This window comes from Pygocentrus nattereri, chromosome 7 (genome assembly GCF_015220715.1).
Source record: "Pygocentrus nattereri isolate fPygNat1 chromosome 7, fPygNat1.pri, whole genome shotgun sequence".
Classification (NCBI taxonomy): Eukaryota; Metazoa; Chordata; class Actinopteri; order Characiformes; family Serrasalmidae; genus Pygocentrus; species Pygocentrus nattereri.
The window spans coordinates 34419877-34428794 of NC_051217.1; positions in this window are offsets into that span (position 1 = coordinate 34419877).

Below are 8918 nucleotides of genomic sequence, written 5' to 3' on the forward strand. Positions count from 1 at the left end.
TATTTTTTTGCAGTGATCCCCCAATTTTAATGCAACATTTCTGCATAATTCAATCATTGAGATGTAAACAAAGTCATTCTGAGTGGTTTGATTTGAAACATTGTATGGGATTTCTTTACAGTGGTGGTGATGGTGGTGAATCTGGGGTTGCAACATCTACAATGCAAATATAACCATTTTATTTACTAGCTAGTGAATCTGCATGTATCATCTGAGTATCATATGCAATCTTGAAAAAGTGTAAAATATTGAGAAAAAAAACTTTGGGAGGGTCATGACGGGGTCATTTTGCCTTGCTATGCCCTGCATGTAACTTTTGCCATAAAAAGGCCTGGAAATGCAGGTTTTAGACCAAAAACTTCTCTTAAAGAAGCAATCTCAGCCATCAGACATTCATCATCATGTTGTCTAATAACAACATGGCTCATCAAGGCATTAAACTGGTCTGGATGTCTGGTTCCTATGATCCAGCTGTGAACATTTCTGACTCAGTATGTATCTCTGGAACAGAGCATTTCACAATAAAGCACTCTTAATGACATCTTAACCACTTAATTACTCTGAAATCTAGAGGAAATTGTATAATTTCCTTTTTGGAATTGAAACAAAGTGCTTTTGATTTTTTTCAATTTAGAGGTTTCATTTGAAATGTTTAAAGAAGGAAAGACTCTTTGGGGAAGTATGTCTGGGGTTGTCGACTATTGGGCCACAGTCTGGACGCGGACCCAGCATAGCCAGTATTTCAGCATACCAAACTGAAAATGGTCCTATTTTAGTGACATACATGAACATGAACCCGTGAACCACCACTGCTTCTGTAGAAGTTCTGAGCTGCAGTTCATCCAATTACATGCAGTTACGCAAACAGCTTTAGCCAAATGCAGCTCATCAGAACAGAGACTGCAGGGCTGGATGGATTTCCAATAATTGTCATAGATTTTTAATTTTATTTACTATATCTGGTGCAGTGATGCAACGACATGGCTTGTTTAAAAAAATAAAAAAAGAAAGCAGACAACGGAAACATTGTTCTAAAAAAGTGCGTTTTTCTCCCATTTTCCCATTTAAAACTGACGTGGCTGTAAGGGGGAGCGAGGAGGCGGACGCATACGCGGAGATAAGCGAGATTTATTACGGGCAAATCCAGGGTCGTAGTCAGAACAGTCCAGGGTCAATGAGCCGACACGGACAGATCGAGGGTAAGACATGACGAAAACAACCAGAACCAACACAAACAAAGACCAGGTACAACGATACAAAGATACAAAGACTGGCAAACGCAAAGGGCAAACACAGGGCTTAAATACACGTAACAATGAGGGACAGGTGAAAACAATCAGGGGCGGAGTTACAAAACCAAAACACGAGCACATGGACAGGACTGGGAGGAGCCAACCGTGACAGTGGCTCATCTGCTCAGAGGTTAAAGGTGTAAACATTGAGCCCAAAACAAAAGTCACTTCAAATTGACCTACTGACAAAATCCAGTTCAGACGAGGAACAAAATAAACTCAAAGGTTCCTCCCCCCAAACTTTGGTTATAAAATAGCCACATTATTAATAGTTTTTGTTATTGTTTCTTCTTATATCATTTAATTTATATTTATTCCACTTCACTTTGTGTAAAAACAGGAGTTTTGGCTTCTGTGGACAAAACTTTTTTTAATGTATTTTTGATGTTTTTTTTTCTTCCAAAATGATTTTCTCTTTATTTATTTATTCATTACGACTTTCTCTTATTTATTTATTTATTTATTTACTTATTTAGCCCATAGCCATTCAGTTTATAACATGGTCGTTAGATTGTGAAACTATGTTCAAAGTGAAACAGTTCATCAAAATGTGTTTGTTTAATTGTTAGGTTGGACTAATCATTAAAGGGGAATTCCACCAATTTTTAAAAATGCAAAAAAATGTAAATAAAGTTATTCAGAGCAATTGATGCAAAATGCTCCACTGTAGAGAAAAAGTCAGAATTGTTCACAGTGGTGGTGAAAGGAACACCAAACCTTTCATGGCAGAGGGGAACATGCAGGGCACTGTAGGGCAAAAAATACTCCCCAACCACAATATATTTTTTTCTGTAATTTTGGCCATTTTACTGTTTTCTATCAACATTACATACGAATACCTTCTCATGTAGGTTCACTTGTGGTTTTGAATAATGAATAAAATGGCATTATTAGGGCTGTAGACCACACAACCCCAGTTCCCATCACCTCACTGTAAAACAATCTGAGTCTGTAAGTTTCTCTAGAGCAGAGTGTATCACATCAAACCACTCTGAATGACTTGATCTACAGCTTAATGACCGAATTACGCTGGTTTTGTTGATAAACAGGAAATCCCTTTTAATAGGTTAACATTAGTCATCGTTTACCTATGTTAGCATGTTTATCTGGGCCTTTGTAAGCAAGAAAATGGACCTTCACAAGTTTAGGGGCCCAGTCATATGTCATCGCTCCAAACACCCTTTTTGCATCTTTATTTTCATGAAGGTTGAGTCCAAACAGTAGGAAAGGAATGGTCACACTCAGAGTAGAAGAGTCTATTAGAGCAGTGGGTCTGAGACTTTGTGTCCAGATGGAGACAGAGGAAAGGGGAGAAGTGGGGAAGGACATTTTGATACAGGCAATCTGTTGATGCCTGTGGGGGGTAGATGGACCGATTTCCCCCCTTGGTGTGAAAGATGAAGGTCTGATCGAATCCGTCACTTCCAACAAATCTGTTTAATATCCCTGCATCTGCTGAATGTCTGATCTGTGGCAAAGTTTCTGAAAGTGTCAGAGCTCGGCACTTCGGCACAAATCTATCGTTTTTTGAAGGTTGGAAGGAGAATCTAAAAAAAGGTAAGAGTCATTTGCATTTCAATAATTGGCAAACTTCATTATTTACAGTATGATTATACAGAGATTGAAGGCTGGGTCAGAGGGATATTAGAAATCTGCAATATCTGTTTGCTTTCAGATAATTGGAAATATCTAGATGGCCTTTCCTGACATCAAAGAGGCATTACGGAGAATTAGTAGCACGAGGGGGAAGAAGGAGAATTCACTACATTTATATTTACCAGCACAGGGACGCAAAAGGACAGAGGTAACACCACCCCCTAGAGGTCAGCTTGCTAACTGTTGATGGACGGGCAGTGGCACACAGTGGACTGAGGAGTTCCACTGCGTATCAGTTACCACACATTTGAAATGATAAGTTTGTTGACTCTGTTTATTCAGAGGAGCATTACAGTAATATGAGATCATAGTGATTAAATCATCACTTGTTTGAGCATATCATATACAGTGTGGGCGTTAGACTGATGGTTTATACATAGACCATATACAGTACCATTCAGAAGTTTGGAATGATTCATTGACTATTCTGTACAGTTTTCACATACTTCTGACTCACCAGTGTTTTCTTTTTTTGGATTTGTTCTTAGGTAAGAACAGAATCTACAAACACTCAAGAGCACAAAGCTGAGAACAGCTCTGTGCTTTAAGAACACATCATGAATCTGATGGCTTTTTCGTAAGACCTTCCTCAAGAACATATTTAAGAACGAACTTGGGAAGATATTGGTGAATGAGACCTACTGGTTTTAATGCCACAAAACCCATTTAGAGACCATCCTCTATTTACTGATGCTGTCAGAACAAAACATTATTTCCAAAATGTTAAGTTTCCAAAAGGCAGTGTTAGCTTTAAATTGAAGTTGAGGTAAAAAGTCAGAGAAAAACATGAATTCATCAAAACTGCCACATCAGATAAACAGTATTTACAGCTTTAATATTTGAGAGAGATTGACAGGAGGAAATGTTTGCTATCTGGTGTCGACCAGAGAGGGATGAGTTCCCCTTTTGAGTCTTGGTTCCTCTCAAAGTTTCTTCCTCTTGCTCTCAGGGAGGTTTTTTCTTGCCAGGATTTTTCTGTAAAGCTGCTTTGTGACAAAATCTGGTGTAAAAACGGGAATTAACTTGACTTGAAAATCAAGCTCCACTCAGATCTGAAAACATCCACAGGTTTTTCTGTCCATTCTTCCACTGTGAGAAGAGCTATGGGTCTGAAAGGTGTAGCTGTCAAGAAAAATATTACAACACCAAAACTGGACATCTAAGGTACAGAAAAAGGTTTAATGAACAGATCCATCTATTTGTAATCGAAAGTATTTGGATCATGAGAAGCAAATAATGCAACCAACCTCTAAGACTAAACTTTGCTGTGTGAAAAATGTCTTTGCAGATTTCTTTGAAAAACTGAGCTAAACACAAACTAACACTGAAAAGTTGAATAAAAGATGCAGTGTGTAAGATTTACAGGGATCTATTAGCAGAAATACAGTATACAAAACTATGCTTTCATTAGTGCATAATTACCTGTAAGTACAAATTTTTGCACTGTCATTAGCTCAGACTTACATGGCACCAGGTCCCCTTCCAGTGGAGGCCACTATGCATGTTCCTACAGCATCCCAGAACAAATAGACCAAGCGCATTTCACTTGAATATCATGACGCTACAGTATCGGCTGGATGATGTAAAAAAAGGAAGAATCCTCGTCAAAATGTCCTGCTGTGGCGCATGTTTACCGGCAGCTGCATGCATAAAACTCCAGGCAGGACAGTTTGAACTTAAATCTCCTTATCAAAAATCCCACAAAGCTAAAATTAGCTTTCTATTCACCAGGTTCTCATTTGAAATTTCCCGTTCCACCATAAATGGTGAAGCAGCTACAATCTAGTAACTTAGTGTTTTAATGTGATTTTAGTTTTAATTCAGTACAGACTAATAAGGTGCTTTAAGGTGCTTAATACTGACAACATTTTCTGTTTAGGACATTCGCCAGCTCCTCATTTGAATTTTCCTGTCCCACATTAAGTGGTCCTGCAGTGACATTCTGGCTCCTGAGATGTTGTAATAACTGCTGCACCGTTTAAGGTGGAACGGGAGTATTTAAACAAAACGCTGGCAAATAAGAAGCTACATTACATGAAAGGGTGGTCTCTGACTTTTGCACAGTGTTATATATGGTAGCCATACTTAATAAACTGACTCAATATGTACTGAAAAAAAAATGGCTATCCATAAGATCATTATGACTGAAAACAGAGCCAGCAGCTATAATGTGTGTGATGTCCATCATGTTTGTCTCCCAAATGTCGCTGTCATAGGTGTGGCTATTTCCTGACTCATTTTCTACCCTCCATGTGAGACCCCCCACACACACACCTTTAACTGCTGTTATTTTTGGCGGTTGTGTCACTGCATGATCACTGTTTAATGAAAATCACAAACCAGATCCAGCTGCTCCAGCTTTGTTGGTGCCACTGGTTCTTTGACTTCCAGAGGACCCACTTAAACTCATTTTTCTGTTGAACAATTGAAATTTTAAATGGGAGCCTGGGGAGGTGTTTAATCCCAAAAACAAAGAGCCTTCCCTCTATGTTGGATTTGCACCTCTGCTATGCTGTGTTTGATTTATTCGGTGCCTCCTGATGTGCTACAATATCTGTACAGCGAGCAGCCATTAGCTGGATTACCTGAGCGGTTTGGCCCAGCCTGAGGCGGCCGGCGGATAAGTGCCCCCTGAGTGCCCACTGACTGCCCCGCTTCTTCTGACCAATGTGGAAAAAAAAGCCCTGGAGCTCACCAACCGGGTTTGCTTACCAGGCCAACGAGAGCAGACCTCACAATTTATCATCAGAGGGCTATGCTTGCTCAAGGGTTCCTAACCAGAGTCCTTCAGCACGAAGGTCAGAGAGCACAGCATGAATACACAACAAATAGCACTCAGTGCTGTTTCTAGATATCTCCTTGGTTGACTGTTCGAGAACATTGAGAGAGATGAAATGAGGTGGTTTTTGTTTAGCTGGAGATGAGGTCGGCATGCTTTGTTTTCAAGCTGCCACCAAAGTGGCAGTATTCAGGACCAGCGTAACGACTTTTGACCGGTGTCGTGATGTTTTGGTCATTAGTTTGATTCCTGCTCAAATCCAGGAGCTCCTTGTTGGCCAAATGCTAATCCTTAAAGTGGGCAGTGTTATTGCTGCTGTCAGGAAATGAACAGCTGTATAATGGTGTGTTTCTAAAAGCTTTCATTGTTAAATTATGAATTATAACTATTAGTGTGCTGGGAGGGTACAGGTGGATCTCTGTGCATGATATTTCAAACCAAATGCTCTATATCTCTATATTTTTTTATTAAAAAGGCACAGATCTGCTGCCTCACAGCAAGCCAAAGACATGCAATCAGGTGAACTGGAGATGCTACACTGTTAGAAATAAAGGTTCTGTTCAGGTACATTTTTAATTCATCAAGGTACAAACAATGTAAATGTTCCCTCAAAGGTACAACAGTAGTTTTAAGGTCCCATTATAACCTTAAATAAGTTTTTCCAGGTGAAAAGTTTGTCATTTGTACCGTTTCATAACAAAATATTTTAAAACCTGGAGACGAGACATGGTGTGTGGAGTCAGTACATCTTAGAAAATATAATTTCAGTGGATTATGATAAGTTATGTTCCCTGACTAAAGGTACTGAGATGGACCCTAGAGGGAACCACCTTAGTGACTCTAGTAGAGTGTAGGGGTGTGTGTGTGTGTGTGTGTGTGTGTGTGTGTGTGTGTGTGTGTGTGTGTGTGTGTGTGTGTGTGTGTGTGTAAATGTATGTTTGGGTGTCTGCTCTGTAATGGACTGGCGACCTGTCCAGGGTGTTTCCTGCCTTCCACCTAATGAGTACTGGGATAGGCTCCAGCACCCTCATGACCCAGTGTGTGTGAATCAATATCCTAAAGCATAAATTAGTAGTGGTCAAATCTGGTAGGTGGTCATATGCACAGTTTTTTATCTTATGAACAGTCTTAGTAAATTGATTGTTAAATTGAGGTGCATTTTGGGAGCCTTTCTGTGCAGTCATATGCAAAAGTTTGGCCAGCTTAGTCAATTGACATGCTTTTGTTGTTTTTTGTAGGTATAAATAAGTGCACATCTTCAATAGAGAACACAATCCTGCACACTGTAATGCACAATTACTGTCTATTTGCAAAATGTTTCATGTTAAAATGTGGCCTGGGCTAAATTCTGTGTTAGAGAAATACAAAGAAATTATGCCCTAATTTTTTATTTTTTTTTGCTTAAGTTTCCTATTTTCCTATAGATGTAGATTTCCTATAGATTTTCCTCTGGCTGTCAGTGTACCGACCTATTCATAGTGTTCTACTTTCAAGTTCATTCGGCAGAACAGTGTACGTTTGTTGTAAGTTAACCAATTCAATTCAGAGGTAGTAAAAAAACCCTAATTTTTAAAGCATAGCAACCAATATATTTAAGTGCTTTGCCTTGATTTTATTGTATTTGTTCTTGTAGTGATAACACATGAAAGCTGAAATCTAAATGGCTGTGTTTTTTTTACTGAATTCATCCAGTGAAATGTTCAAAAAAGCAGCAGCTCCAATTTTTCTGACATTTGCAAAATATCTGTTAGCTGTAAGTATATGGGACTAAGCTGATGTTGGTTTCTTAATTGCCAGCTCCTTTAAAAAAAATTATTCCATATATGAGGCACCTAAATATAACTTCTGGGCCATTTAAGGTGGAATGGAAAATGTTGATTTAGTGTTTTAGTGTTTTGGCTTTTTTTTTTGTAAAATTTCACACTTGAAAAGTCTGCAGGTTATACAGATCTAGCCCACCAATCAAGCTAATTTTCTCCTTATAGCATTTTCTAGAGACTGCATTTAAGGTGTCCATGTATTTGTTCATTGTTGCAGCAATGACGATGAGAGAAGCTACATCTGCCTGACTTGCAGAATGCCTACCAAAGTGGCAGCAGGTCATTCGTTATAACGTAATGGAAGTATATATGCATAAGAATATAAATGCATTCATTTTATAGATGTGAAATCATATTTTCAGACCAAACAGAATTTATAATGGAAATAGGATCCTTTGCATTGTGATATCAACCTACTAAAAAGCCAAAAAACATTACAAAGTCACCAGGAACCAGAAGAAACACTTCATAATTTCTGTTTTTTTTTCGGCAGGGCAAGCTCAAGACAAAATAGAGAGGTTCAGTGAAGAGACAGCAGTGTTTGTAAACAAAGTTTCCCTCACCCAAGTATTCAACAAGGCAACAAGGCAAATATGAAAAACTGCCATTACAGAGGAAAAGGGACTAGAATTTTAACAATGTTTAAAATGAGCTGCAAACTGTTCAAACAGGAATGTTTAAAGTGTCCAATGTCAGGGCTCTTCTAATGCTCTCTGTCCACTGGTTCCATTTAAGAGCCTCATAATATGTCAATGCTACTTCTCCATGTTTAGTCCAGTTCCTAATGATCTGAAAGTTTTGCTTGGCTCATATTGCTGGAGCAGATCAGATAAATACACTGCTTAATGCACCATTAAGACATTTATAGAGCAGTAACAGCTCCTTAACATCTGTTCTGGAACAGACTGGTAGCCAGTGTAGGGATTTAAGAAGGGGGGAAGGGTGGTGTGTTTCCTTCTTTTACTCCTAGTGGGACTCTGGCAGCTGCATTCGGAACCAGCTGAAGCTGTTTGATTGTCTTTTTTGGGAGTCCAGTAAGCGGACTATTACAGTGATCAATCCTGCTGGAAATAAAGGCATGGATGAGGTTCTCCAGGTCTGCTTTTAGTCATCTTTGATCTTGTTGATGTTCTTAAGAGGTGTAACTGTTGATGGACTGTTTGCTTCTATCCTATGCCATGATGAAATTAGTATTAACAACCCAGTCAATTAATGCTGCATGGAAAATTGTGATGTACCATCCTACATTATCCAACTTTGTAGGCCATTCATTAGGTGCCTTCTGGTGGGAACTCTTTTTTTCTGATAAAACTGAGACCACTTGACCAATATTCAATCATCTCTGCAAGTTCACTGTACTGTAGGTAAACT